The sequence below is a fragment of the Chamaea fasciata genome, unplaced genomic scaffold, assembly GCF_029207755.1.
Source record: "Chamaea fasciata isolate MVZ Bird 193981 ecotype frontalis unplaced genomic scaffold, bChaFas1.0.hap1 SCAF_3, whole genome shotgun sequence".
NCBI classification, from domain to species: domain Eukaryota; kingdom Metazoa; phylum Chordata; class Aves; order Passeriformes; family Sylviidae; genus Chamaea; species Chamaea fasciata.
Window position 1 is genome coordinate 55,531,517 of NW_027094088.1, and position 8,915 is coordinate 55,540,431.

The window sequence follows — 8,915 nt, forward strand, 5'->3', positions numbered from 1 at the left end:
AAGAGTTTATGATTCTGAGGGTTTTTTTCCCCTTTTTTTTGTCTCAAAAAGATAATCTTTCATATATGTAAAAAGACCAAAATGAGATTTTGGTTGCAGAGATAGTGACAGTCATAGGAGTTTGGTTGTCCAGTGCTGTTAATTGATTCTTTTATTGTAGAAAATATAAGTTTTGATGGGAGGAGGGGGGAAAAAAAAAAAAAGCAAACTATGTAGTCCAAGTTGTCATTTGTTATTCAGGCTTTTGTCCCTATCAACTGTTGTCCATGACACCACTCAGTAAGGATATCTGTAAGCATTTGAAGATGTAAATAATGTAGTCAGTTGCTTCCAAACCAGAAAAGTTGGGATTTTTAACTTTCTTGTGGATGTCTCTAAGGTCTATTGAACTCAGGCTGTGTGCCTTGGCTGACTATACCTAACACACTATACCTGTTTGCTGTAAGCTTATAATAATTTTTAACTCCTGCTCAGAGAAGCAGATGTTTAAAAAAATGTTTGAACAGCAAGCTGAGCACAGCCACATTACTACACGGCCTTCAGCTGTGTAAGGTTACAGAGTTATTGATGTGCTGCAAACTGAGGGCACAGATTTTCTTTCATATAAAGCATGTTTGTAACAAAGTAAGCAGAAATCACATTCTCTGAACTGCAACTGTTGCAGTTTTAATATTTCTGCAAAATTCTTTCTGCAGTATCGAGGCATCATTTTGAGTATCCTATCACATGTCAAGGGAATTTAAAATGAAAGAAAGAAAGATTGACAGAAAGTTCTAGGACAGATTTGTGTTACAGAACTTTTATAAGTTAATTCTACATAATTTGACTTCTTAATGTCAGTGCAAGACCTCAGTAGAAAAATTTAAAGGCCACGTTATGGGGAAAATACTAGAAATATGAGTAAATGTTATAACAGAGACAGAGAGGAAGTTCTCCTAGGGGAGGAAAAGCAGTAGCTCTCAGATCCTTAATCTCTTAGTGAATGAGCTCTGTTCAAAATTCTTCTGGATTACCTATGGTACTAGGATTTGTTTCTTTACAAGCAGTGTAAGTGCACTTTACTAGACATGCAATGTTGGGAGGAGGGCTTGCCATTTTGTGAGAATGTGAACAGTGAACAAGAGGAATGGTGTGTTTCCTGGGAATAACCAGAGGAAAACCTTGATATGATACAGTAAAATGTAGTGAACATTTACCATTTTGGAGTAGTCTGCTTACTTAAGTGTCTTTTGGGGTCTTTCTTAGCATTTAATTTACCTTAAAAAGTATTCATCTTCGGGAATTTCCACTCTTTTTTTTTTTTTCTTAACACAGTTATCAGTGTTTTACATCAGTCTCTAGGCTGGATTATGCCTTCTAGGCACTGTTAGAGCATAATCACTAAACAGACATTATACAGAAATAACATCTTTCTCAAATACTACTTAAGATACAAGAATTTAGTATATGCAGATGGAGCATCATCTCTCTGGGGGGTTTTATAGCTTACTGCTTTGACTGATATTTCCCATTGATACAAAAGACACAGTTTACATATCTGAAATGTGGCATGGACATGTGAATTCTGAGCATGAATCGCCAATATCGAATTTTAATGAGTCTTAGCCTAGCCTACATTGCATCTTCAAGTATATTGTCCTAGGCCGGTAATTACAGTCTTTTATACAAGACCTATTTTAAGATACTGTTTTTTATATAATGTATATTTTTATCTTGACTTTGAAAGATCAGATCCTGTTTGTCATGTAAATTCTGCCTTGTGAATGCTTCAGTGACTTAAAGGAACATCTCAGCTTCCAAGAAATTGAAGCAGCAGTATTTTTTCTGTGATTGCCATGTATATGTAGTTTTCTTCCAAATTATTCTGACTGAAATAAAGGTGATGGGGGGAGGTGGAAGAAGAAGATATGGAAAATTTTAAATTAAGTCCATTCACAAATGAAACAACTAAAATAGATTGTATTTAGTTCTACCCCAAGTCAAAATAATTTTTTAAAAAATCAAGTATTTATAATATGCAGGCTGAATGCTCAGCTCCAACACAAAGGTTAGCAGAGGTCCTCTCCCTTTTTCTTGTTCTGCTCAGTCTTCCACCTGGGTAAACTTGAACACAAGAAGCTTAACTGAGGTATCCTACGTTGAGTCACTGGTACAGGTCTCCCCGCCCGGATTCCCTTCGGCTTTTAGGAATCTTGCTTCAGTCCTGTTGGGATCACCCAGGTCTGTGGGCTCCAAGTGGTATTAAGAAAACCCAAATAGGTGATATTTTAAACACTTGGTTTAAAATCAAGCAACTTGAATGTGTAAGATCATGCTACAAATAAATTGTTCAAGAGAGAGGAATTCTCATCAGTTCTGCCAGTTTCTACCAACTGCAAATCTAAGTGAGGGTATTTTTTTATATACTGGTAGAGATGCTGGGTATAATAGATATTTTTTATGTCTTCCAGTAATCTACTCTGTTTTCCTTTCACCCTGCATATAGTGTCTGCTTGGAATAAAAAAGACGTGACAATCACAGTAGCCCTGGTGTTCCTAAGTCCAGCAGCTGTCTTGAGATGTATAAACACTGATTATTTTTAAACATGCAAAACCATTGGGAAGACAGCAGAGGAAAATGAAGAATTCAAAGGGATTACCAGAGTATGTTATAAATAATATGTAAAACAATGGTAAGTCAGTGTTCCATGGTGTAGTTAGAACATATTGCCACAAAAACTTTTTATTTAATTACAGACCATGGAAAATGAATCTCCAAAACCAGGCAGAATTTTAAACAAAGCTAAATAATGCTTTAATGTTTCATAAAGGGGGCAATTGCATCCTCACTTCCTGCTGTGGAAGCAAACATAAGGCTAATAAACGACGTCAGAGTAACAACATTTTTCCACTGGTGAACAAAGTAATGAGTCTGGACACAAATCATGTTATTTTCTCTGCATTTCCAGGATTTAGGATCTCTCTCTCAGTTTTAGGAAGACTTCCCAGTTCCACAAGTAAATTACTACTTTTCTCAGAAACCTATGGGATTATATACATTCATGTTTCAGTCTGACAGTAATATCTTTGTAAGGATCATCCAGCAGCAACTGTATTATTGAAAGTGATCTGCAGAAGAGAGAAAAAATTTCAAGATGTCAACAATTTGGCCATGACATTTAAATGATGTAGGCTGAGTTCTGCACACATCCTAAATTATACAGCCAGGTAACTGAGAAAACTTAATATGTCTAAAGAGAAGATTTCTCTGATATCATCTATACAAAGTAAAACAATGTGAAAGACACGTATATTGGTGTCAGAATGAAAGTACAATAGTTTTTACCTCATGAAATATGACTCAACAAGCATATGGTTCTTATTTCATACAAGCCTCTTAGTTCTCTTCTAGTTTAGGAAAAGTGATTTGAAATATGGGTGATACTACTTATACCATCTTGAGTCAATCTATTAATTCATTATTTGAGTTTCAATTGATGTTATTTTTCATTGCAAAACCATCAGGGTGGATTTTTTCAGAAGATGAAATCCACATGTTGGTATATGAAGTTGTTACATTTCCTAATTCTTCAGAGTTAATTACTGTTCAATTCGTGTGGCAGAATTAAAGCTAATAATGAAGCTGAAAAACTTGTGCCTCAGCTACTATCAGTAAATTTGCATTTTATATAAGTTTGTGGGAGTAGGCATTGTCCTGAGAACCTTTTATATTATCAGTACCACTCAATAACTTATTTTGATGCGTAATCATATTTTGTTTCTCTCTGTCTTTTTTTTTTTTTACTCTCTTGTAGGATATGAAGATTTCTGAATACTCAAACAGAAAGCCTGTTTGTGTCTGAAAGAGAGGAATCCTTTTCACTAGCACATTTAAGTACAGACTTAAGCCCAGCAGTCAGATCACCGCTCTGCCACACTTTGAATCTGAAAGACCACGTGGGATATGCTTGCATGATATTGCTATAGCTTTTTCAAAGAATACTTTCTTCCTGTGGTCCATTTTGTCTTTGCCAGTTATAAGTTATTTCAAACTGGAGTTGACTGTCTGTCGCTCCTGAAGCACACCAGCTGCCATGCTGCAGTGCAGCTTTGACCTCTGTGTTCTGGATGACTCCAACAGAATTGTTCGAGTCATTTGACATTAAAATAATGTTCAGTGACTCTGTCATTTTCAACCAATTTCCTGAATAATTTCGAATCCATTAATATACAGGAAACTGCTGCTTGACAAAGGTTGGATTCTGTGAATGCAGGAGCACCAGTTAATTTTTAACTTCCCTTATTATCTGAAATGAAACCTGATATGACAGGCTCATTTTCAATACCAGATAGTGAGGAAGATGGAAGCAATGCACACAACTGACATCCTTATCTGAAAAATTGCAGTGATCTCTTATTTTCCTTGTAGTCCAATGTTTTACATGAAAAAAAGAAAGCTAGGCTAAAAAAACAATGCAACTGCACCAGGTTTAGGAGATTTTGCTCCAAAAACTCACAGAAATTCAGGAGAAGAAATTTTATTTTAAATAGGAATTTTGCCTTTACACTTGTAGCTTATTAACTGAGGCTGTTGATTACAGTCACAAAAAACCCAGCAACATTTCCTTTCTTTATCAGGCTTCTTGGCTGGAATGAAAACAGACTTCTATCAAAGGCATAATTTAGATCTTGTTACTGCTTCTTTCAATTTACCACTTCTTTCAATGTTACCTCCATTTTTATTTTCATGGTTTTACCTAATGACAATATTAAATAACAAAAAAAGCCAACATATAGCCTGACACCTAAGGGTGCTGAACTCCCTTAAAAATTATTCCAAATACATTTTTAATTTAGCTGTTACATTTTAGACAACTAACAATTTTAGCTGAGAAGTTTACACCTGGCTGTTTTTTTCATGGCGTCTTAGAGTGTATGCACTAAAGGGTGTCTGTGCCAAGCTACTTAAAATTTGGTGAAAAGACCTTTGCCCTGCTGAAGAGACTGAGTACATATTATGAGCCAGTAAGAACTGAATCATTAAAGAGTTTATTTTCAGCAGATAGAAAAAGGTATGATGTTGCCAGATTGAAATATATGACATATTGTTTTACTTTGATGAATACTGAAGATTGTCTCTTAAAGAAAAATTGAAGACCACAGATCTTCACATGTCAAAAAAAATGGATAAGCCCAAGGGGAAAAAGGAAAGGGAAACACGAGCTAAAAATTGAACTGTTGAAATGTGGTGATGATTGTAGTCATTATACTGCTGTCAATTAGATTAGCAAGTAGCTCTGGAAATGGAATTGGATGACAAAGTAATGGAAAACTTATTTTGACTGCAACCAATTGGCTTACAGCAAATTAGCTAATGAGTGACTTGAGTTTTCAACTCAAAGGTAGATTTCTCAAATCTTGATAAATACCTAAAATGAATCAGATCATTATCTGCTTACAAGCAATATCTCTGGAACACAGAAAACAAACACCTCTTATTGAATTTTCCCCAAATACTTCTGAAGAAATGGAAAATATGCATATCTCTCCTTTGAAATAGGCAGACTCAATACTCCTTTCTGTCAATATCCAGTCTTAACAGAGAAACTCAAAGAAAGGCAACAGGCCTCTCTGGACAAGAGACCAGCTTTCGTATTTGATGTAGGGAAAAGAGCAACTGTAGAACAGGACAACTTTAGGGCAAAGAAATTCTGGTCTGAGTCCCCAGTGCAATGAACACAAGCCTGGGACCACATGAAAAGAATATGACCAAAGTGACAAGAAGTGACAAATTTGTTTTGTGGCCTTCAAAGCATGGCCCACTTCTTATCATTACGCTCTGTACACACTGGGTGCAGTTTGGTTTCTGGAAGGAGCTAGACATCATGTTTCCATTCAGTCTTAACAGCCCAATTCCTTTTTTTTAATCTAGTGAAAAAAAAAGATAATTTCATTTAACACTGCTAAACAAAATCTGACAGTTCATCAGTAGGGTAATATTAGGTATGCAAGAAGTGGGAAAATGTGCCAGAGATACAGAAAAACTATTAAAGTATAACTTAATTCCTCATCTCTAGTCAGAATTGAGACATATAAATATAAAGAGACATACAAAATCTACACACATTTTATGCCATGACTTCAAAAAAGATAGTGCTCTTAGGTATATTCTTAATCTAGTCACAACATGACAGATATGAAGGTCCATTAGCTCAGTTCTTTATTTAGAGTTAATTGGTGTAAACAAGTCTGAAATTTAAACGCATGTAGTTTTTGAAAAAAACTATTTTTCAAGTAATATAAGTTAAATTGACACATTTTTTTTAAGACGGGAAAACCTTGCTTTGCAGTTTAGGCACTGAATAGCTGAATTTCTGTGCATTTGTCTTACACAGAGTAGGAAAGGAAAGCACTAACAAGAGCCATGAGTCAAAGATGTGGTAGCAGGCTTCAAACTGTAACATCTGTATATGTTCACTAAAAATATGGCTCTAATAATTGCAAGATCATTCTGTCCAGTATTTAATACAGAGATGATGGAGTACAGTGGTATAAAACCCAGACTCTTTAATCCATTTTCCTTGTCTCTTTGGATGGTGGCCATACTTCAGATGCGCCGCACTGCTGACAAATGAGTGAGGAATGCAGAATGCCTTTTCTGTTAAGGAGCTTTGCAGCAGGATTGTCTAATTCTTACTGTAGAAAAAAAAAAAAAAACAACAAAAAACTATGCATGAATGTGCAGACATGCTGGACACAGGAAACCTGAAATGCTCTCCTATATCTTGCATGAGACTAAGTCAGGTGATAAACACTTTTCATTTCATTCATCTCATTTTTGAGGATTCCACTTATTCTTTAAGAATGCAGTTCTTGGCATTTCACTAAATATGGAGACAGAAGAGTTTGTTTACAATATAAACCCATTTCAGCTGTGAATTCTCAACTTATTTTTGACTATTCTGGTTTTTACTGACATTTTGTAAACACTTTTCCTACCCCTGATTTCACTTTTTTTCTTTTTGTTACTGCTTCAGTTTATTCTTTTAGAAAACATTAAGAAAATATAATTTCTAGGATAATCTGTCCTAAAGCACCCCAAATCCTCAGCAGGCAAGAATTAGGTGCACTGAGATCACTAGTAGTCTTGCTGAACAGCTTTTCAAATTGCCTGTGTCATCTGGGACTGAGGAGTGCCTTTCTATTCTGCATAATTCTGAACAACACTTAGGACACTAATGTTCAGCACCCAGCAGAAAAGTCCTATAAAATATGAAGAAAAATAATTTATAATTACACACACACACACACACACACACACACACACACACATATATATATATATATATATAAACAGGTAATATCGATACATCTAGAGAACAGCAATATTGTGATCCTCTGTAACAAAAATATAGGAATTTTGATTAGACACAAAGAATACCTACAGTTATGTCTTGATTACCTGTACAAATAAAAAAAGATTATAGCAATCACATTTGGTATGAAAAGGCTAAAGAAAGAAACAGTTCTCTTTTCCATCTTTTATGGGATGAAAAAGCTGCCTTTACTTCTGGCAAGTTAAAAGGTCCTTCAAAGGAGAATAGCAGTCACTCTTCAAGAACAAGTTAAGGAGAACATGGCCCTTTATTCTACACAGAAGGTCTTGTACAGAAGTTACTTTTTACTGATGAATTCCAACAAGTTAATACTAAATATATACAATTCTTAAACGAATATTAACATGAGAGCAATAAAACATATACCCCAACATATGATCCAGTACAATTCCAACTGAAAGGATTAGAAAGACTACCACTTACTCTTAGAAAACATTCACTCATGCCATTAGGGAGGCAGGCTTTTGAAGTTCAAGTGTTTCTTACTAGAATGAAATTTTCAAACCATTCCTAAATAAAATAAAATAAAATAAAATAAAAATAATAATAATAATAATAATAATAATAATAATAATAATAATAATAAAAAGACCACCAAACCCAGCAGTTAAGTAAACAGCAGAAAACCTGCAGCAAAGGCTGGTAATCTGAGGCCAATTTTTTAAATCACATTTTACTGTAGCAGATAACACAATTGATGAAACACAGCCCATCATATAATTATCTCATATTGCTGATATGGTTGAAACACGACAGTAACTATATCCTTCTGCCACTTCTCTGTCCAAACACTGTCTCTAAAACACTATGGACTTCTAATACAACACAGACTACTTACCTTTAGCCAGCAAGGCTGTAGGAACTCTGGAGCTGCCCAAACAGAGCAGTTATCTATGCAGCCACTAGTGATGACATATTTATAATTAGGGGAAGACAGGCTGCTTCCACTGTTTGGTGGTGTTTCTGGTCCAAATTGTACAAATACTTGTGGATGGCATGTATTACTTTTCAGAGAGGAAAAGGGAGTTACTTGATCTATTTCCTGAAAACAATCATCAGCTTAAAATAGCACCAGAAACTTGCTTGAAGTGTCCAGAGCATTAATGTCAAGATCTTTTAAAATATTTAACACAGAATTTCAGTTCTACAAGGTTATTATCTCGCAGGTAGATCACAAAAAACACCTGTTTGTGCAAAAACTGCAAAGTCAGTGGTGAAATTACTTATTTAATAAATTATTAATTATAATAATGATCTACATAATAACTAGCCAGTATAATAACTCATAAAACTATTCATTTATTATGAATAGTTTTTAGACAGTGGGAGGTTTTCAACAACCTGCAATACTATTTTCCTGAACCAATACAGTTCCTCATTCTGCAAGGAGTGTGGGAGAGGAAAACTGCATCAGAGGGAGAGGAAAAATATTCAGTTGTTCTGGATTTATACCAAGCTAAAATTTTTCAAAAGGCAGGATATTGAGTTCTTGCTAATGGTCTAAATAAGAACTTGTCTAATAGCACCCCTTTGTAGGAA